Below are 23,265 nucleotides of genomic sequence, written 5' to 3' on the forward strand. Positions count from 1 at the left end.
CACTGGCCTAACAGAGCTGGTCCAATTTGCTGCAATTGGTGAGAATAAGCCCCTTCTTATTCCTCTGAAACTGGGGATACATTTTTGTTAATGTCACTTGGGTAGAAAGTCTATTGAAGTATTTATTCTTCATTAAACAATGGACAGTGTACCCCAAACAATCTGGTATCAGTTGATGTTTTCAGTGCAACATTAGTCTAAGAATTAGCAACCAATGAGTTTTCAAATCAAGCTATTGTGGAAAAGCTACCGTATAACAACCTTGAGGAGATTTCTTTGCCATGATTATGGGTACTGGGTCGTAAGCTGCTCACTGTGCACATTTCGTCATCTTTATAACCATCACAAAAATTGTCCCCTGGTGTACCGCCACCGTCTCAAACAGATTTCCATGATCTTGATGACTGCCATTATCGCGTCGGTTCAACACCTTTGCAACATTACAATTTTGAACTGTCTGACATTTAAATAGCCTTTTATCCAAGGATGTCATACTGCAAAACCACAAAAAAAAGACCTCCCCCTCCTAAACCCTGTGCAGTCGCTGAACAATATCCTTTACAGTATGAGAGGATGTTATTAGTGTGTATGACGGTTGGATTTTGAGTCTGTATTTGTGTGGGTTATGCATTTGCAAGGATAAAACCAGATGTCAGTAATGCCACATCCAATTCCTTGCGTATTTGGTTGCTGCCTGCAAGCCCATATTACAATGCTTATTCAGGACCTTGGCAATTCAAAGCCCATTGAGGGTAGTTTTCCCCTCCAACCTCGCCAAATACTCTGCTTTCCATTTTCACTGCACCAGGCATTTCACATAGCAGCACAATAATACGAGTCAGGGCAAATGAGCAACTGCGAGGGTGAGAGTGAGTGACAATGAGTGAGTCAATGTATATGTGTATGTGTGTGTATGTGTGTGTGTGAGTGAGAGAGTGTGAGGCTGTTTGTAAGGAATTATGTAAATTCTCTCCACTACAGCTCCTGCACCTTTTGGTATAAGACTACAGCAAGTGGATACATGTTACTGTCCTACATATATAAAGCATCAAATACCAATTTGTCTTTCTATCATCATAATATGTTTGTAATGCATTAGGTAAATATATAGACCTTTTAATGCATAGGTGCATAAATGGCTTTCGTCTCCATCTTTACTTCATCAAAGATGTTGGAAAAGCATGTTATCCTTCATGTTGCTCCTTTGAAGAAAATGAAATGGTAAACAAAAAATCCTGCGCACTCACTAACTTGCAATAATCTATTCATTTCCAGTGTTTCACTTCAGATCCATTCATCCTGTTCCTACGCACCTGCCTCAGAGACAGAAAATAAAATAGAAATGTAAAGAGCTGAGCGGCTCTCCAGGGCGGATACCAAATTAGCTCCAGAGGTAAAACCGCATTAAAATAAAGTGAATGAAAACATTAATGTTGAAATACAAAGAAAATGCAACGACTAAAGTTACACACCTTTGTTTCATGTCACAGGAAGGCAATTGCATAGCTACTTTTGCCTGCGAATACAATAGTGTTTTCAGTGTTTTTCATGAAGCAAAACTGGTGAGGCTCCAATTAATTTGCAGTACTTTGCCCGTCTGTATGCATGCTGATAATGTGAAGTGGATTTGACACACAGAAATGACAGAGGATGTGTCACACAGGAAATCTTCACACGTTTGGCTGCCTGCGTTCATACAGTGGGAGTAGAGAGAGAGGCAGCAAGAGTCCATGTGGTGTTTTTTTTTTTGCCAGGAGAACCCACAAGGAAACACAAAACTAGAAATGTAATAAGCGCCTGTGCTACTAAAAGTATATTAAATTTAAAGGTCGAGAGGATATGTTGCATGATGGTGGAGAAACAGGCTTTTAGGGAGCTACTGCTAAAAAGGCCACAGGGGGCAGAGCACAGACGGACTGAGTGGTTGTGTTGTGCAAACTGCGAGTGAAAGTTTTTAATTCAGGTGTTAATGTAACTGATGAATAACAGAAAAACTGATACGACCTTGCACATTTTAAAATACTTGCAGATAGTTGCAATTTCTATGCTGTCAGAGCTCTTTAGGAAACATATAGCGTGACCTAAAAGCTATCAGCAGTGGGAATATTTGTGCTCATGTTTACATATTGGCACAAGTGCAAGGGACGGCTTTGAATTTTCTAAACAAATCATTAGAAATGTACATTAACAACATGAATCCTGCACCGAGTGCCAGCATCAGTTGCATCCATCTGCCAGGCATGAATATTTTTGAAACTGTCAGACTTTGGAAAAACCATCATAATACTGACATGACCAAGCAGGCCAAATTTAGCATAACCTTCTCACACCTGTGAGCAGAGCGCCTGGGTTTTTTCCTCCTCCTGTGAGAGGAGAGGCTGTCCCTGTTGTCAACTGGGATAAATTAAGAACAGGATGGCAAATAATTTGACTCTAATGTATCTGGGGTTCTGTCTGTGCTGCTGCAAACAGGGAACATGGCATTCATGTGACTATGGAGCCATCTTCCTCGATCTGGTTATTTCCGTGGTGCTGCACAGAATAGGAAGCAGGTCTTCTGTTGTGTTCCTCTGCTTTGAATCAATCACTGGTGGCCTCTGTGTTCCTGGAACCATGATAAACACAGTTACAAAGTATAGAATCTCTACATGCTCATGTTATACATTCTGGGGAAATGCTACTGGGTGTAATGAGTATAGAGGAGGCTCTGTGTCCGTCACTTACACACGCCGATGAAAATGACAAAATATAAAACAAAACTGAAAAATCACATTTTGTTTCGAAGCTGAAATATTTATTTAATAAATAGGGAGGGGGGAGTCTGGTTTCTGTAGAGAAGATTTGGGGTTTGTTTGTTATCAGCAGGGGGGGTCTGGCTAACTTCCTCTCTAATCAAGAGCTATCCAAATCATGTGCTGAGAGAAAAAAGTGTACAGAGCTTTGATTGGGCTGCTGTCACCGCATGCTGCACGCTGCAGACTCATAGCACAAAAGTCAAAAACTTTTCTGATAACAGACCGTGTGCTGAGAGAAATTCCCTCAAATGTGAGCTGGAAACTCACCTTCATCGACGCTGTCACATCTCACTGTACATCCCACCCTCAAAGTGACTTTAATGTCTTCAAATCTTTATGATATAGATACAGCATAAGTGTTATAAATGTCTGGACTATTTCTGGTGTTTCTCTAAACAAAATTTACTGGAAATGTATTGAATATTACATATTTTAGTGAATCTATAAGTAGTGGAAAAACATTATGAAGGTCTGTAATACACTTGCATACAATATGGTTAGCTACAAATCGTGGAAAGAGCCAGTCTGTCATATTTTAATACAGAAGATACCTTAGAGGGAGAGAAAGTGTGCACTGGGTGAATTCTGCTTTCGCTTCACGTCGAAGACAATTTGGATTTCACTCTCAAGTTTGCATTTGTCACCTACTGTGGGGAACAAACATTCATTCTGAACACCAGAATTTAATTTGGCAAAGAGGGAAAATGAATAGAAGTGGAAGCTCTTCTCTGTCTTAGACATATTTCATTATTTTGGTTGAAAATGTGCCTGAATCTATCTGCACTTTGGCTGTGAACAGGATTGATGTTTAGAAAGTGAGGCTAATCATTACAGTTAAACTGAAAGAATGACAGTATCGCAGGTTAGTATGCAGAAGCATTTACCCGCCGAATAACAGGGTCACTGATTTAATCATAATAAGCGAATGGCTATTTTATCATCTCATCACAGAGCCATTTATCTTTCAGAGTCAAGAGTGTGCATGTGACAGACACTCCTCACACGCAGTATAACAAAAGATTAAGGACAAGCATGCGTGCCAGTGTTGAGGAACACAGCAGAACAAATTAATTATTGATGGGATGCTTTCAAAGCCCATGGCGTCACTAGGTATCCATTGTTACCTCTGTTGTTGTTTGCAGCTCTTAGCAGGGTAGCGAGGATGGAGATAAGGCAAGCAGAGCTACAGACCATGAATTAAGCCTCTCTCCTCCCTCCCATGAAGTCCATCTCGTCAACACTGTTTTGTTTTTTGTTTTTTTTTTGTCTTTTTTGGCTCTCTGGTTTTTATTCATCCAGCGACACACTGTTGACACATTTGACCTGATATGTGGATAATGTTTGGTTCATTTGGTTTTACACATAAAGGATTAAGAACCAGCTGATGAATGTGTCACATATGCACGTATAAAACATCCTGCCAAGCATTAATAAAACTTTTAAAGGTCCCATATTGTATAAAGGTAGATTTCTATGTCATTCTTGATTATAAAGCAGGTCTAAGTTCTTTATTAATACTGTGAAAGTATCAAAGCCTCAGTCCACAGAGAAATGCACACAGCCTGTATTCACAAACTGAGCCTTAAAACCAGCCGTCAGGACTTCTGTAACTTTGTGATGTCACAACAAAGCAGTTATCGCCCACCTGGAGCCACCATCCAACCTTGCAGAATTTGGTTTCTCTGAGTGTTTACCTGAAATCTGCTATATTTTTAATCACTCTGAAAACAGTCAGCCAGTCAGAAGAGAGGCTCAGAGCCTCTTCTCTTCTGATTGGCTTACAGACCTGTTATATAGAGCTCCAGAGAGTAACCTGAGAGAGGAGATGCAAAACTACACTAAGATGGTTTTTGCTTCTTAAAACCACAAATATATCTTCTATTTTTATGGGACCTTTAAAACTCATTTGAATGGTTTAATATTTAATGTTATATCCTTAAGGAAATATCATGTCAACTGACTTGTAGTCTAAAGTAGCTGTTGAGTTACCTCTGTATTTGAGTTTAGATCTGGCCAGTACTAGTGTACTGATCTGGAAAGAAAGAGCCTTCGTCCCCCCTTAAGGAATGGTTTCACAGCCAGGCAGGAGGAAACAGCTCTAAAATACAGAGGAAAATACCCTGTACTCATAGCAAGAGTGCCTTGGCCATGCGTGAACTGATGCTGATGACATTCACATGTAGGTGTGACGCCTGAGTGGTTTAAGTTGCTCAGAGGGTCTGTGCAGAGAAGCTTGAGGATGGAAGAAGGACAGAGACACATTTTTAACACTGGCAGACAAATACTTTTCTGGCAGTTTCTCTGTTGTGGGCCGGGAGTGAAAACTTCACTCAAACATACACGTGATGAGAGTGCTAATTGATATAGTCTAAATGTAATTTGGGTTTGAAGACCTGAGTCCTGGTTACTCTGCTAACCGTTTGGCAACTCTCATTTTACAGATGTTACAGATGTGAGTTTGTTAAACATCTGTCAAAACTAACTAACAATGATATCTTTCAGTTAATAATACATCACTGGTGACTAATCCAAAAAGACCCAAAAGCACCTAGGTCCCATCAAGGTATCAGCACTGATAAGCGCACAGTGATATTCTGCCTTCATACTGACAGCAGTGCATTTGAAAGGCTGTCACACATAAAATATTTACTCCATTGTTTTTTGAGTTCTCTGCACACTCCAGTTCTCTTGATTAAAATAACATGGCAAGTACTTAATCATTCATTAGCACTGTAAAACCCCTAAAACCAAAGGATTAAATGTTTCTAATATCTGATGTGGATGATGGAGATGATTTTGTATTTCACATCAGTAACCAACAGACTTCTGCTTTTTTGAGAACACTGCATATCATGAGTAAGATATTCAAAAATACACATTTTAACATCCCAGAGATCAACACGGTGTTTAAGGTTGTACGCGCCATGTTCGGTTTTATAGAAAGCAAAAAGAAGATTTTGTGATTGCTGACGAGCTAAATTTAAGTTTAAATTTACATTTTAAAGTTGGATTCCTGCAACCTCAATCCATTAAATACATGTGCTATTGTAAACACCTGGAACTGATGGTAATAGTGGGCACTAACTGGTATTAATCAAACGCTGCATCTCAAGTCATATTCACTAACATTTGATTGATTGATTTCATTGAGCTCATTCCCACAACAGAATGACAAAAGTAGTGTTTTTTACTAGCAATCCCACAATCCAATGCATGTGCATATTATAATGTGTATGTAAGAATTACAACAGTCAGTTGCTGCTCTCCATCCGAACGTTGCACAAAATCTGCAAAATAAGGTTCAAATTAATGCAACTCAATGGAAGTATTAAGAGCGGATGGATGGAAACACACTGAGTGATCAACTCAAGGTGGTGATGATCACTATGTATCTGAAATCTCAGTTTACCGCTCGAAATAGAGGGAACTACATGTCTGTTAGGGAGTGGTGAGTTTCAGACACATAGCGGCAGCTGTTGATAGAGTGCTAGCTCTCATGTTCTTCTGTCTCCATCACTAGACCATGCACACTTTGGGCTTTACAGTGTATGAAACCTCTGACTACCTGGCTACATTATAAACTTCTTATTTGTTTATAGAAAATACCGATACCTCACACGATATCTTAAATTAATATTATATATTATTGGTAGTATTTTTATGGCGTGTTGTCTCCAGCCTGAAATCTACAGATTAAACCTGATTAAAACTTTCTCGTCGTCCTCTCATCTTTCCAAATGCCTAAATTAATGAACACAAATACTTTTACCTTTAAAGCGAATCATCTGTAAAGCTTGTATTGAATTCTTCTTCCACAACTGAGATAACCTCCGCCCTCACCCTCTACAATGTGCAGCAGACTAATGACTGAACAGGGCCTCTCACGGTGGAGCAGAGACTATGGCGTGTTAACAAACACCTACAATATCAGGAATCCATCTGATTTGCTTTTCCTCCCACAAACCTTAGCTACGCATTGTGCAACACGGGCAGGGATTACAAATGAGTCGCATCATTCAGCTGCTGAAGTGGAGTTAAAATGCATTTGAACTGACTCAACTGACCCCAGAACATTTAGATCCAGGGAAGCTGACTTCCCCTCGTTATCGTATATAATAAAATATAACAACAATCTGATCATCTCTCACTTTGGCATCACATTAAATAAATGACAATATAAGAGTTTGCTGCCTTTCCATATTTATTCTGCAATCTCTGAGTGACTGTGCCTGAGACCACCCTATTAAATCACAGACAAAGGATCAGATGTGTATTAGACAACATACTCCAATGCCGGCCTCCTGGAAGAGACTGTGTTTTAACTGGATGTGTGTGTGTGTGTATGTGTGTGTTTGTCTGCAGTATCTGAAGCCCACAGTGCCATCAGGCCCTCAAAAGAGGAACTGCTATTTTCTCATGGACCCCTCTCCCTCCCTCCCTCCCTCCCTCCCTCCCTCTCTGTCTCCACTCCAGTCTCAGACTTAAATCAGATTTTATTTCTTTATTTGTCAGCACCTTGTTGGTGAAACATTTGCATGTTGCGAGGGTAATGTGAGCTCTTTTTTTTTTCTTTCAGTTTATCCTCAGTGGACATCATCATTTCATGTTTTGGAAACGTTGTCATCTGTGGGTGTCTGCGTGCACCTGCATGCGCGCGCGTAAAACGGTTGTGTATACCGGGTGGGGGGGCTGGGGTGGGGGGGGGGGGTGCTGAAATCTGGACAAATAAGGCTGGTTAACAAAACGCGCGGAGTCTAAAATAAATAAACCAGCAAATGAACAGACTGCAGAGGGTGATCAAACTCACACACACACACACACACACACACACACACACACACACACACACACACACACACACACACACACACACACAGTTTTACCACACACACACTTGAGTAGGACACAGGGCAGTGTGCGTTCCGCCGATCATCTCCGTTCCTCCCTCCAGCAGGCGGATTGCCTGAGCTCCTGACGACAGCCAGTCGCACAGAGCTGAGAGTGTGCGGCTGTTGGAGAGACTGCATCAAGGAGCGAGGACTGTGCGCTCGCAATCGGGGGGGAGCGGTGCGTGGGAGTTGTTCTCTCTCTACCTGCCATTTGCATTCCTTCTTTATTCTCCAAACACTCGGACGAGTCCGGACGCACAGGGAGTCCCATTAACCGAGGGAGCATCGCGCGCTGTACATGTGTGTACGTGTATACGTGTGTTTGTGCGTGTGTGCGTGTGTGTGTGTGGGTTGCCTGTTTTAACTACAGCTGTCATCATAGAACCGCGCTACAGCCGCTGTGGAGAAACTCATTGGAAATCTGCAACCAAACGACCGGCTGTTTTTCTGTTGTTTCCCCGCCGCCGTCGTGTGTGAGTGTGTGTGTGTGTGTGTGTTTTTTTTTGAGCGCTGTCTTTCAAGGCGATGGACTTGAGATAGTGTGTCTCAATTTGAGTCTTGGTGGCTGGGAGTTGCCGTCGGGGAGATATGCGAAAGGATGCTCGGAAGCAGTGAAGGCTACAGCAGGTGAGTGTCTGATTAAGAAAGCAGAAAAAAAGGAAGGGAGGTTTCTTTCTTTTCTTTTCTTTTTTTCTTTTTTTTTTAACGCAGATATGTTTCTTGCTGTTCTTACTGTGCGTATGTCGCTGTAGTTTAATGTCAGGCTGAGGCCAAGATTTTAGAGAGGCGGATATCCAGAATGCAGCTAAGCCCTGGTCTCTCCGGGGCTACTTTGAGGGGAAACATCCCTCCAATATGTGAATTCTGGTGTGGCACTGGCGGCATCACTTAATACCAGAGGCTTTCCTAAAACTCCTCGGGGCTTGTTCTGATGTCAAAATCGGAAAAAAATAAAAAAAAATATATATATGTTCCTGCAAGTCTGCGATGATTAGGGCAGAATCGGTTGACAGGACAGAAAAGCAAACGGGGACTTGAGTGTTGGTTAGGCGCGTCCTCTGCAGGTAAAACTGCATCTAATCCACGCAGATTCCAAACCAATTTATAGATTTCTTATCGATGCACATTCTGACTCTCCAATCTGCCTCTCTGGTCATTTTTGTCTGCATATGTGCTTGTCTGGGAGGATGAAGGCTTAAGCCATTAATCAAATTTAATTGTCCCGCGAATGTGAGTGTATGTGTGTGTGTGCATGTGTGAGAGGACGGGGAGTGTGCGTGTGTGTGCTTGTGTGTGGGGAGGGTGTGAATTGCAAAAATGTTATCTTAATCTAGCCTTTATTTGACCACGTATAGGCTTCTGCTGAGATAACATTTCTCATTGTGTGGAAATGTGAGTCAGTCGTGATCCTCCCCATATGCCATTTTATTCATCTGCAAAGATGGCTATCTGTTAAATGGGCAGCGTATGAAAGCGAGCCAGGCTCCTGCTGCAAACCGAGTTGTGCATCTTATTGATCCTCAGAAACGACTTTAGTTTTTTTTTTTCTTTTGTCTGTTTGTTTGTTTTATTTTCAACAAGACAATAGTCATGGGATCTATATATAGCCTCCACTGCGACTACAACACAGGACACAGGATGAAACTTGTGTGCTGATGGTGCCACACGCCGTCTGTTGTTTGTTATTCAAGGCAGCATTTGCAGAGAATATATGACAGTGGCCCCTGATTTTTTTTTTTTTTTTTTTTTTTTTTCACCCCAGCACTGCCTCTTATAATGACACACCAAAACAGTTTCGGCAGAGTATCAGAAGACTGTGTGATGCTGTGCCTGCGGACATTCATAAAGTGCTGTAGCTCTATTGGTTATAAATAGCCGGAGGGAGCGGACAGGCAGATAGAACAGGGGCAGCCTCCCGTAGTTCCAGCAGCAGCAGTCTCAGCCTCTCCGGCTTTATCTGGGCGCACAATCCAAGATGATAGATACACTTTCAGATATCACACAGATACAGGGGCAAGGGTGTGGCAAGGGGAGGGTGGTGGTGGTGGTGGTGGGGCTTCATAGGTGTATTATAGTCCATCCTGACTTCTAGTTTCCCTCTGTTTGGTCTCTAAGCTGTTTGTGGCACTCAGCAGTGATTAGAGTGACCTTATCACATTGAATGTTTTTCTTTAATCCATCAAGGTGTCAAATCATATGGGTGTATAGGCGTGTTAAATTTCACTTACAGGCTTACAATCCTGTTTGTGTGTGTGTGTGCATGTGTTTGTGTGTGTGTGTGTGTGTGTGTGTGTGTGTGTGTGTGTGAGGTTTCTCTGTTGATCTCTCTGATGACTGTGGATGCTGCAGACACAATCCTGGCTGCCTTGCAACGGCCAAGAGGCTGCTCAAGTGTGTGATGCGCATTGTCCAGACTCTCCGGTTTGCCTTCATTAAACAAATGTGCAGCCGCTGACCTTGGCTGTCTACGACTCGTCAATAGGATTCACCTCTGTGCCCTGCAATGGACTGTAGGACACATGTATGCAATGAACACAGCACCACCACCACCACCATCCCCATCACTCCTCCATCCAACAACATAATGCTGCTGTCGACATGCTATATTGAATTACAACACGTTGATCAATGTTTGCAATAAGCTAAACCTCTACATAGTGGATATAATATAATACAGAGTATCAGATGTCGCAGGAAAATCAGGCTCCTGATAACGACAGCGTCATATTTCAGTGTATATATGGTAGAGTTGCATCTTGGCATGTTTGTAATTTAATCACATGTTGGAAGAATGGGATAGCCAAACCAATAAGACAAGTCCAAGAGTGTGTGTGTGTGCGTGCAGCATTTAAATAATTTGTGAAAGAAAATCAGCTTCACCACAGATTTGCTGGCAGACCGAGGCAGAGGAGCAGTCGAGACAGAGTGGGTGGTGATGGTGTGGACCATGATGTTAGCGCACGATGACTGAACACAGGCTTGCCTTCTCAACAACACACGAAATGACCAGTAGTGTCAGTGAGCAGGCTACAATGCTGGCTTGTGACGTGCTAGCATGTCTCTTGGAGACACTCATCCTGGGTGTAAAGCTGACACCTACTGCGTTGACAAGGTGTTTATTAGCTCCCAGTTGTGAGGCCCCGATGCCTACATAACGCTACGATGACACAGTGCTGAGAGTTTTCACTTGGGACGGCAATTATGTTGTTTTCATAAGACCCGCCTGCCATTCCACTCGACGCCACTGCCTGGATACATCGATGCCCGAAGCCGGGTGGCATGTGTGTACAAGGGCCTTGCAGTAGCTGTTTAATGGGAGGGGGAGGGAGGCAGTTGTTCACATGTCACTGTTGTCCTTTGTAGGTGTCTTTTGAACTGGATAAGCAAGAAGAGCAGCTGCAAGGGTTGTTGAAAAGTCATCATCAATTTTCTTTATTTTTTATTTTTTGCTCTTCCTGTCACCGTTTGAGTGCAATATATTTCACCCATTGTGAAAGTGGACCAGTCACTGTGGTACAGCCTGACAGTGCCACTCTCACACCTTAATGGCGTGCGGGCCTCTGAGTGACCAAAACATCAAACGAGGTCATGTCGTAGGCTCCAAACCCCGCCGAAAATCTATTCATTTTTCCTGGGTTTCAGCAGTAACTTAGTATAAGTATGCTGCATTGTATAAAGACACATTTGGCCGTGCAGCCCATGTGTTGCCCTCCACCTAACCTTCATCAGAGTGATAGTGACAGGCTTTCACCGTGTCATTTCTGAAATCAAATTTGTGGAATTGTTAATTGCATTGCCCTTAATTCTGTGATGGTGGATACATTAACATAATTATGGTATACATTAATCCATAATTTATATAAAATTGGTAACATACAAACAGTTTAGTTCCCTATAGCCAAAGTCCTGTAATGGAATGAACTGCCACAGAAAATATCCACATCCTACTGTGACTTTTATTTTAAGTGGCCGCATTTCCAGGACTCATTCTAATCAAAAGCACCAGGCGCAAAAAAGGAAAAAAAGAAAAAAGACGAAAACATCTGATATTACCAATTATGATTATAAGTGTGTTAGTACTTGAATTAATGTTTTAAGTGAAATGTCATTGCACAGTGGAGCCTTGTTAGAGGCGTGTCAGAGGCATGTCTAAATGCCATGCATTCACATTAGCCTGTAGGGTCCATTCACCTTCAAAGGATTCATGTTAGAAAAGCTCATACGAGTGCAGCTAATTCTGATCTGCTTCACAGTGTTGTGAAAAATGTCTTTAGAGAATATCTTCTAAGGTGCCTTGAGAGTGATTTCACCTTTTATTGGGATGTAAAAAAAAAAAAAAAAAAAATCTAAGTATCCACAAAGAAAAGCTGGATTGACATATGTTTTCCAGTGGCAACAAACAGCAGAAAGAGATGCTGTGAGTACCTTCACAAGTCTTGATCCTGTTCAACCTCCATGTGAGAATAGCATCCATATCATTCATTCTAATAATGCTCGACCACTGCTGGCATCTTGAAGATCTCTTGAATTCACCGACCTCCAGCTTTCAGTAAAATTATACTGCAAAACCATTTACATTTAATAGATGCAAACACCTAATCATTGCCAGGCTTGAAATAACATCCTGCCATCAACCACTCAGAGTCCCTTGGAGGACGCATCATTAAAAAAGGCAACGATGGTGGACGAGGTTATGGGTCAAGGGTTGGGGTGGTGTTATTGTGCTTACTAAGGCTGCTTTCCAACCCCCTGGAGAGGACATTTGTATTCACCGCGTGGGGACTAATCAATGCGTATGCTGGCGCTCCTGTTGCCAGGCAGACCTAAACTTAGACATCCATCTTTTAGATGTTTGTGCGAATGACATCTATGTCACTCAGTATGTCAACAGTGCTGCTTGTGGTCTGTAAATTACATCGATGGCCTCAGACTAGCAGCTGATAGGAAGCCAGAGCTAAAACACCTGAGTAGGTGCTGAAGTAAGCTCCACCGGGGGAACATGCTCTCTTTAATTTCTCTTGCTTACTCCTGATAACCATATACATATTGTACATACTGTTCAGTAATTAATTTGTGGGAGTACACCGTGATGGTTGTATGTCAAGTATATGAGGTAGACACAAAAAACTAAGCACAAAACCAAATGCAAGGATTTTTGGGTGAGTTCCTTATCCATTGTTATTTACAATGCTTTCCCTTTCTTTCCACCCGTAGACAATGAATGTCATTGTCTCATTTGATATCCACACATGAGTCTGAACAAATTGTTTAGCAGTGGTGATGATTAGTATTGTGCAGCAAAATTACAATATGTTGCATCTGTTCTACTGAAAGCATCTATTCAAACGGTGCCATTCAGTGGCAACTGGAAAACACAATAGTGGGACAACAGCAGCTCCACTTACACAGGCCACACTCGAATGGAGCGTATGATATTTTCCATAAGTGGGAGCAAGATTTGTGTTTGTGCCTCACCTCCCCGATGTAATGGCTGTTAAAACACCCCGTTGAGATCCAGAGTTCACTGAGTTCGGTGTTTAGGTACAGCAATAGCACTCTCCACGCTCTCTTCTGTGTCTAGTAGGTTGACCGAGGATCTACTTAGAAGTGGAGTTGTCATTTACATCCGATCTGCTACAGGTATCCTCTCATTTCAAAGTTACAGTAGCTTAAAGCGTATAAATTGGTTGATTTGTATTGTATTTTGGGTCAGATCGCTGAGATGTACCTGCTCAGGGTTTAGCTAACCGTGCAGTAGCAGTCCCTTGTGCAAATTCATTCTGAATAGGACTGAACATGTGTCAGAACTTGCTTTGTTGCTGTTGCTATTTCACAGTACTCAGAAAGTGCCATTAACAGCCTCTAATCCCATTAAAATTCATTAAGAACACGGACATCCCTGTTCAAGTGCTGCCACAGTATAGACAGACTACCCTCCGTGATACTTGGATTAAACCTTTCTCTGATAATTCAGATATTTTAATGTGCTTCAAAGCCATTATCCCCTCATTTCGTCAGATCAGTGAAGTTGCTTTTTTATCCATTGACAGTCTGCTCCTGTCAAGACAACAGGGGCATTGCTTTGAGGTATAAAGGGGCAGAGGCTTTTAGTTCCCTAAAAGCTCACTTTCTCCATCTCTTTGGTGCTCCCTCGATCTCTCTCTCTCTCTCTCTCTCCCTCTCTGTTTAACTTTCCTAAAAGCTCTCTCTCTCTCTCTCTCTCTCTCTCTGTCTCGCTCCCTGTCTGTCTTTCTTCCTCCCTCACTGTGGCTTTCTTTCACCCACTCGCTGTCAATGCAGAGAGAGAGAGAGAGAGAGAGAGGGAAAGAGGAATGACAGAACAATGTAACAAAGAACTGCTAATACTGTCGATGGAGGGGAGCGAAAGTGCAGGGTGGAAACAGGAGGTCAGATTTCAGCTTATCGACCAGACTGGGTGGCATGAGGGAGATGTTCGTTTGCTAGACATGAAGAAGCAGCAATAATCGCACCAACAGTTAGACAGGAAACAGAGCTATCTCACATCTTGTAGAAATGATAGGACATTAATAATCATATTATAATCAGCATATAATCTACTTCTAAATTCTTTTTCTATTCTGGGATGAGTCTATATCTTGGAAATTGGATACCCAATTATGCCAGCTGGGATGTGCCTTTTGTCTGGTATATCCTGTCTATTTTTGAATGTGGCAAACAATGCATGCAGGAGCTGTTGCCATTTTGTCACATGCATTCCTGTTAAGACTAAAACCTGTCCACAATATATATATATATATGAACGCTGTAGACACTAAGAAATTCAGAATGAATCAGCGCTGAAACTAATAACTATTTTAATTAATGATTCTTTTTTTTTTTTCCCAAACATCATCATTTGCTCAACAAGACTTTTAAAAATAATGACAAATCCCCATCACAAGTTTCCAGAGCCAAAGTAATGTGTCAAAATTGCTTATTTAGTCTGACCAGCAGCCAAAAAACCCAAAGTGTTCAATTTATAATGACATGAAAACAAGCACGAGAAGCAAGGAACTATTTAGACTTTATTATTTAGACAATTCTCAGCTCAACAGTTCATCATTCAGCAACGCCTTGAAGCATTTAACATGAATCAACATGACATAACATGACATTGCTATATGGGCCAGGTCAAACTGTGTTGTTTATGTGTCATCACTTTTATTATTAAGATACTAATAATACAGCTTTTAAGATTATATCTGTAGTTATGTTGTTTTGCAAGCAGAATAATTTGGTTTGTTAGAGTGTGTAATGTATCAGCAACCAGCCGTCTAGTGCAACTTTTATTCCAACATCTTTAACCTGAGATATTCAGCTCGGAGGCATAATATACTGTATCTAAAAGATATGCACTGATGAGTGATAGGGTGAAGGCAATAATGTCTTTCTGTATTTCTGGAGGCATTTTTGCATTTATTAGATAGAAGAAAAAGAGGGGAGAGAGAGGAAGGGTGACATGTTCATGACATCCAGTCAGTCTCATACCTAGGGATGTTGGGATTACATAGGCGGTCGAATTAAACCCCCTAAATAATGCCAGTGTTATACACAGCAGTGTGCTGGAGTGATGTGGTACTGATGTGATAGAGTTGATTTGAAATATGTGGTGAGTTTGATGGAGCGTTGCATGGCAGCATGAAATAACGCTCAGCTGCACGGCAGGGGCGGGGCTGGTTACGCAGAGAGGAAAGATGGAGATTCTCATTTAGTCACTGTGTTTCAGAGGATGCAGGGAGTTTCACTCAAGTACAGCAGAAGCAGAATTACCGGTGGAAGGCTTTGAGATTAATGTGTGCAACACCTAAATGGGCCGCACAGTCTACTTGGATTTTTTTTTTTTTTTTTCATCCAGTCTAAAAGCAAAGTATAGCTCCGACTTTACGAGTTTGGCAAGTTGAAGTTGAAGATTGATTGCTTATGTATTACCTCTGGACAAACATATTTTAACTTCAGCTACTGCCAGTCACATTCTCCAAATGTGAGAGGGATGAGTGAGGGCAGTTTAACCGGTGGAATGGCGGCGGTGGTGGTGGTAGCCTGTGGGTGGGTGGGTGGGTGGGGAGAGTGAGACTGATGAAAGAGCCAGGCGGCGATCAAAGGCGAGAAAATGAAATGGCATTTGACCTTGTTGGATGCCGGTGAGTGACGTGCTGCCACAGAAGTGCAAAGTAGTTTGGGAACCTGTGAGAATCGAGAGGGGAGAGAAATCAGGTCTGCAGAGCGCTGATGTGGAGCGAGAGGACGGTCCAGGCAATTTAACCCTTCCATCTCATAACTGATTTAGCATGGGACTCTATCCAAAGGTGTAGAGGTGGGCAAAAGTTATTACAATGACGAAATGAGTCAATCTCAAGTAAAAAAAAATCAAAAATAAATCTTGTGGTGAAATATGAAAATAAATCTCACCCTGCATCAGATTCTTGCTTAGGATGTGGAGTAATGGGCTCTGTGAATTGCTGAAGCTGGTCTTATGCCCTAAAAAGAAACCTCAGGAGTAATCCCTCCATAATACTATCCCTCCTCACCCTGGTCCTGAACCTGTGCTAGATATGCAAATGTCAAATAAATAATTCAGCTCTTTCTTTGTGCTCGCACCTGCCATGGTGGCAATAATGAGTAAAACAGCGATAAGAAAAATATGTACAGTCTCTTCCATTTACCACGGCTGGTGCATCTGCCTCCGACGTCAGCCTTTAGGACAGATACAGTACGGGTCCTATAAAGTTTATCATGTGCATTGGCCATCGTTGCAGAATATTGTACCATAGATGACAGAAGATGACAGACAGGATCTCTAAATATCTTTTGATGAATCACTTGATTGTTTAGTTAACAAAATGTCTGAAAAAAAAATTTCCCACATTTCCCTCTGTGTTGTCCCATGCTGCAGACTTCAGAGATATTCAGTTTATGAAAACACAGGAGAAGCTGCTTCCAGAGAATGAAAATTTTTCTTGATAAATACAGAAGACAATTATTGGATTGTCATAATTGTTGTTGGTTGATTTTCTGTTGAACGGCTAATCGCTTAATTGCTTTGATTGTGATTGCTTTAATTCAGAATGCAACATTTAAATGTTTTTTTAAATTTTCGACTTCTGCATAACAAGTGTTTATCGCCCTGTAGCAGAAACCTTCTCTTTAGTTTCGTGAGATAGCTCTCAGGTAGGATGATGTTTCTTAATCCAATATTCCTGTGATTTCATCCCTATAGGCCAATTATATAATCATCTAGACTTGGGGCTGGAAGATATGGTCAAAAATGTTATCACAATAGAATGTTTTGTATAAGCTGATATTGATAATCACCCTAAATGTAAAAGCATAATTTCTTTTTTAAGTTTAAAGGCTGATTTTTGCTCCTGAGTTAAAGTTGGAGGAACCAGATACTTAACTGTGATTTTAAACCGTTCTTTATGGTCAGAACATGACAAACACTTGACAAACAGCAGAAACACATCACAAATCTGAGGTAGAACATTCAACAATTATGAGGATAAAATCTAACTTCCGCAATGCATACCTCTATTCCTGCAACGTCATCTGCAGTTTGTGATTCATTTATAAGCATGGAAACGAAACATATAGAACATTTAGTGATATTTCTATCAAGGAAAATTACATGGCAATAATGATAATAATTCTTATTATCACTCAGCCCTATCCAGACTGTTTTTTAAACAGCGGAGTTAGCAGTCTTTTCAGCACTGGCGGGTTGGCTCTCCTCTGTAAATGTCATACAAGTTACATCACAGCGCGGCGAACATAACAAGACTACAAAGATGAAACTCTAAAATGTGTGTCCACGAGAATATCGTCTGCCTGTCAGCACGCTTCAACAAAGGCACTGCAGAATAAGATCTTCTTTTTTTTAATTAAGGCACAAGAGGCACGTGTGCCGTATAGAGCTCATCAACCATTTTAAATCCGTTTCAGCAGAATCACTTTAAGGATCTGAAGCTGAAAAGAATAAAAGCTCTAATGCATTTTTCTCTTACATCTTTTAAGGGGTGCACGAGTGTTGACGAGGGATTTGCAGTGTCTTTGCCAACCCTAAAGTCGTCTGGTAATACTATATCAGGTCACCTTGTCATTGATCCACGTGTAGCATGTGAAATACCTAGATTGTCTTTCTAAAAGTGAGATTCTGCTTCCTGTAGTACCCCCCAGGATTAGCAGAGCTAGTGAGATGTGATTCTCGTCTTTTCGCTATCTTTATGACCTCCTCTCATACTACAGGGAACCGAAGATAGGGAATGGGAGGATACAAGGACAGCTTAGACAAGTAATTTTGCCTTTAATTGCTCGCACCTCCCATGAGTGCTATTGCTTAAGTACTCCAAAAACTGTTGTTGTTTTCCTCCACATAATCTTTGATTATATGAAGGTCAGCATTTTTCTCTAATCTTCTTATGGGAGAATTTGGAGCAGGTGGATTGCTCAGAGAGATGAGACAATGCTCCCCTACTGGAGTCGAGAGTGAGAGTTTACTGCCCCTTTTTTTTCACCCGATTCACTGCAGTTACTTTGCTAACCGTCTCTCCTAATCCCGTCCCGGCCATCTTATATACAGTTGTCTTAGTTTTGTTTTGTTTTTTTTGTTTTTTGTTCAGCTTAGTCCTCATTTCCCAGTCTGTATCAATAGCGTCATTATGTGGGGTTTTATCTGGCTAATTAAGGCTTCATCTTTCTGGGCGATCTCTCAGAGGACATGGATTAAACTCCCCTATCTCGGCACTGGAGCCACGGTGGGGTCGGCCAGGGCCTGCTCCACTCTCTGTAGATTGTGGAGGGATAAAAAGCATTGACGTGTTAAGGTTGTTTTGGTGAAATGAAACTTAGAAATGGAGGGCAATATAAATATTGCATGCTGAATGCAGGAGTCAAAGGATTTATTGATGATCTGCGGTATAGGTTTTGGAAAAATCTATTTGCGCAACCATATAAGCTAACTGCGCTGCCGTAAGTTATCTTCAGTGCTGGTATGTGTCAATGTCCGGTCTGTTTTATCAGCGAACAGCCATTTGAATCGTTACCCTAGCAGACCGTGGCCTTTGGACAATTCATTTACAATCAGTTTGCATGCTTCAACAGACGCCATTTCATTTGCATACACAATCAGGTGATTCATTTTAGTTGGTGTAGGGATCCTGAGTCACTGTTTGCCAGAGCAAGAACAGCACTGTATGAATTTCAAATGCCATGTTGTTCTGGGTCCACTCTCATTATATTTTTGTGCTGAAAGTCGACAGATGAAAGTCTGGGTCAACACTCATTAAAGCAACAGTCCAAATACCCGAACCATCTAAACAGAGGGTGAACGGGACGACCTCAGTGATACACTGCAGACATGTCACTGATTATTTTGGAGGTTAAATCTTCCTTTTGACTTTTCTCACATTGCTGTGGAGTGGGAAGAAAAAGAAAAACACCTTTCCGCTTTGTTGTGCTGCAGGAACACAATCTGCCTCAGAGCTTTGGCTGGCTCATGTGCGGCTCTTATATTGCACCTCTGGTTTTTGATAAAGCCCTTATGAGACAGTGTTTTTGTCTGAGCCCATGCAATTGGAGGAGATAAATCCTAAATGAGTAAACTGAAGTGACTTCGCTCAGGCAGTTTTTAGAGTCATCATGTTTGAGAGCCAGAAATAAAGAATTGTGTGTGTGTGTGTGTCTGTGTGTGTTTGTGAGGGAGGGGTTGTTGGTTCACCTCTATGGATGCCCTACAAAAACAAGTAGTTATTTGAAAGAACTATCTCTTTTCAAAAATGAAGAAAATGACCCAAGGTTGAGGCAAGGAAGTATTTCTACCTTACTTTCTTTTTGCTAGAGATCGAGGCGAGATGTGAAGTGGCACATATGGAGGTGGGAGGAAGGCCTTCGTCGATGGATGGCACGACTGTCGCTTTAATCTATTCAATGCCACTGAATTCTTGCTTGAATAGAAATGGCTGTTGCGATTTGCAACAGCATTATTAGAGATCCTTGCAAGTGATTTATTCTCTAAGTCATGAAGGGAAATCAAAAAAATATGCCAGTTTTTTTATTAAGATTTAAAATGTATTTTTAACAAAGAAAATTGAATGAATCCACAAGATGTTAGAGCCAGAGCGGAACTGGATTTTTAACATATAGTGTCGCCCAATATACATTTTTTTTCTTTTTTTTTTCTTTTTTTACGTAAAGGCAAACATATGTTTATAATGATCTTTTTTTGGGATAAATACTAAGTAAAACGTTTTAAAGTTGAAAAATAAACATGTCAGCGCCCTCTGGTGGACAAACTCATGTAGTGATAACACATTTCATAAATGAGCTTGTCACCCAACCGTCCTGGTTTCACGGTTCCTGGGAGCTGCAGGGAAGAAGGGTTGTGCTTCCAGTTCACTAAGCCTCGCCTCAATTACGGCAAATAAACTACATTTATTACATGTACAATTATCACTAAAGGAGGCGGATGAATAACTTAACATAAGATACACCGAGAGTGGGAGGGAGAGAGAGAGAGAGAAGCCATCGCTAACTGCTAAGCTAAAGACACTAGCAGATCTGAATAGCATGTAAACAACAGACACACCAGCAGAAATTAGACGTTGCGCTTAATGCAGCACATCAAGAAAAGGCCTGTTAAGAAAGTAAAGGGTTTCTGCCGACTGCTAGAGAGCTTTTAATTTGAAAAGGTTATAGGAAGTGTTAAGGTTGTATTAAGGCGTGAGATGGTAACTTTAACATTGCAAAGGAGCGAATCAAAACGAGATTCTAACACAAAGTCCTGATGCTGCTAGTTTTTTTATGCAGTCTGTTCATGGTATTTCCTGTCCTGCACCCACTGAACAGTGAGCATGGATGGGCAAGCTGAACGTCAGACGGCAATATCTTTACCATTTGCCCTTTTCAACCTGACAAGTATTTCTCAGTAATTATTTCCGGACCATAAACACTGACGCACAGTAATGAATGCTGAAAAAAAAAAAAAAATCCCTGCATTGTTAAGAGTTCCTCGAGTTTTGTCTATAATCATCGGTGCTCTCCACTATGCAGCAGTATCCTCCAGTGTCTGATCCCAGGGCATTAGTGTGGCATTTTCTACATCGGGGTCACCTCTCTATCAACTAATTACAGCTCATTTCCCTTTAAAGGCCTATCTATGCGCTGCTGGGCCGGCTAAGCAAAAGGGACATTTTCTTCACCGCACTGGGAGGAAAGCCTTTAGATGCCAGTCACAGTTAAAGTCAATATGGCCCTGAGCCGCCGCACACTGTGCTCATCACACTTCCTCGCAGCCGATAAGATATAGCGTGAATTATTCATTATGAAATGCAGGCATGTTTCCATGTTGACTCCCTTAATTGAGGAACCAGTATAACTCACAGCTATGAAAGCTACAGACGTATATAGAGGAGTTTATGTTGTGGTTGTTCCATATGTCATTCTAAGAGGTTGCCCAAATACAAACACCCCCCTCACTGCACACACACACACACACACACGCGCACACACACACACACACACACACATGCACTCAGGGCAACTGCCAAATCCACTCACTTCATCTAAGGGAAAAATGTATTCACTCCGAAATTGAGTGACAAGAGTAATATGTTCAGTCCCCCTCCCTCCTCACAAAACGTTCATTTATCCACCCTCCACCTTTAAATTCATTTCAGTAGGGTTCTCATGCTGAATTTTACGATTTTAACGTTCTCACCTTTCAAAAAAAAACGATTCTTTCCCCCTGTAGCACTACTTGAGGACTGTTTTGATTTGCATAAGTACTGTCATTCTTAAATTAAATCTGACACTATGTCTCAGTGAATGCTATTGTGCAATAGAAGAGGTAAGGGCTTGATTTAGCTGCATAATATTAACTCATCACTCATGAATGATTAATTCTGAGCAAAAATGTGGATTATTTAAATAAGTTTGGATGCACTGGCAGAATGTGTGAGTGAGCTGACAGGGACTTTGTTTCGATTTTTTTTTTTTTTTTTGTTTCAGACTGGGGTTGGGAACGGAAAATCCTCAATTTCTGTTTTTACTGCCATACATAAAATCAAACGGATATTAATCATATTCAAAATAAAACATTTAACGTGAGTATTATTAGAAAAAAACTACTGAAGCAGAGTGGGATTTGAGGTTGCTGCTGGATCTCTCTTTTAAAGTGAAGTTTGGTTTGATTCTCTTGCAGTTGCCTTTTAATGAAAATTGGATTTAAAATTGTGCAAAAGAGGGAAAAAAGCTGCCTCATGTAGGTGAAGAAAAGATGGATGGTTACATAAGTAAATGTTTTCATGGCTGCTCATCAAAGCAGCGATGGGGGAACCTGTTTATTTGCCTAAGCTCCTTTGCTTTTTGCACAATAGCATGTGAATTCATTAGAATAATAATGCGGAGACGTCAGTGTTTCTTCCTAATCACAAGCTTGTGGCCACTTTATGCCAGAGAAAGAAATGGTTTCTTCATTTCGGAGGAAAAGATGTTGAATAACACAATTTTTAGTTCACAAAATACAAATGCGCATCTTGACTACAGGTTATCTTAAATGTTATGTGATCAAACAATCGTGTCATCTCTTTTCTCTCTTAGCTCTATCAAAGCAGTTTTGAAGAATGAAAAGTATTTGGGGGTGTTTTTCAGTGAGGGTTTGATGCTGCTGCAGGGACTATTTTGTGTACTGAACAGAGATCTAAAGCAAAGCGAGACTACCATGAACAATTCATTTGAAATAACCTTTAATAAACTTGTGTCTGCTACAAAGTCAATTCAGGTGACTGAACTTTGTTTGCAAACAAGATTCACTTGTAAATATGTGCAAACGTTCTGTATCCTCCAGCAGAGCCACACACCGACAGGATAATGTAATGGATGTAATGACCCACAGGGTAATTGGAAAAGACAAAAGGTGATTATTTTCCACTTAATCACTTGATCTATTGTGTACATATATATATCAGTTCATTTTCTATTAGATTATAATCTATTAATGTCACAGAAATGCCATGACAGCCCATGGTGACATCTTCAAATAGCTTTCTTGTCTGACCAACCATCCAAAACTCAAAGATATTTCATTTTAATGACCTGAAAACAGAGAAATGAAGCAAATCTTCACATTTAAGAATCTACAACAAGCTGGTGTTTCACATGTTTTGCTTAATAAAGTCACTTTAATGTTTAATAGTTTATCTAACTTGTCTGACTGTGCTCTTTAATCGACTGTCAAACTGTCAGATGTGAGCATCTTTAAGCGTCTCTGGCTTTATGGTCTACTACCCATTTTTCCAAGTCAATAAAACAAAAGTTGTGATCGGAACATTTTATAAAATGGTATGACCAGAACTGCTGACCGAAAAAAAAGGCATATTCTCTTTGGCCCATTGCTTGAAACAGACTTTCTAAAAGCACCTCATGGGGCCTTGTTAGTGCTCGCCTCTCAATCTTCCAAACTAAACAAAGTAGAACAGGCCAGGTTCATACCACGCACTAAAACATTCATCCAAGATCAGTATCCAGTATAAAGTATAAAGCCCTGTGACTTTCATGGGTTATTATCT

The 23,265-nt window shown here is 41.0% G+C and overlaps 1 protein-coding gene across 5 annotated transcripts in view; it reads left to right on the top strand.

Moving 5' to 3' along the window:
- The window catches only part of LOC130175908 (leucine-rich repeat and immunoglobulin-like domain-containing nogo receptor-interacting protein 1), a 328,392-nt gene that overhangs the window by 292,897 nt on the left and 12,230 nt on the right, over positions 1–23,265 (top strand). The window contains exon 1 of one of the 5 annotated variants that reach the window (XM_056386573.1): positions 7,677–8,311. The exons of the other annotated variants lie outside the window; for them this stretch is intronic. The gene's annotated coding sequence lies outside the window, so the exon portion shown is untranslated. Of the gene's footprint in view, positions 1–7,676; positions 8,312–23,265 lie in introns of those variants that run through there. 5 annotated transcript variants of the gene reach the window in all.

This window comes from Seriola aureovittata, chromosome 10 (genome assembly GCF_021018895.1).
Source record: "Seriola aureovittata isolate HTS-2021-v1 ecotype China chromosome 10, ASM2101889v1, whole genome shotgun sequence".
NCBI lineage: Eukaryota > Metazoa > Chordata > Actinopteri > Carangiformes > Carangidae > Seriola > Seriola aureovittata.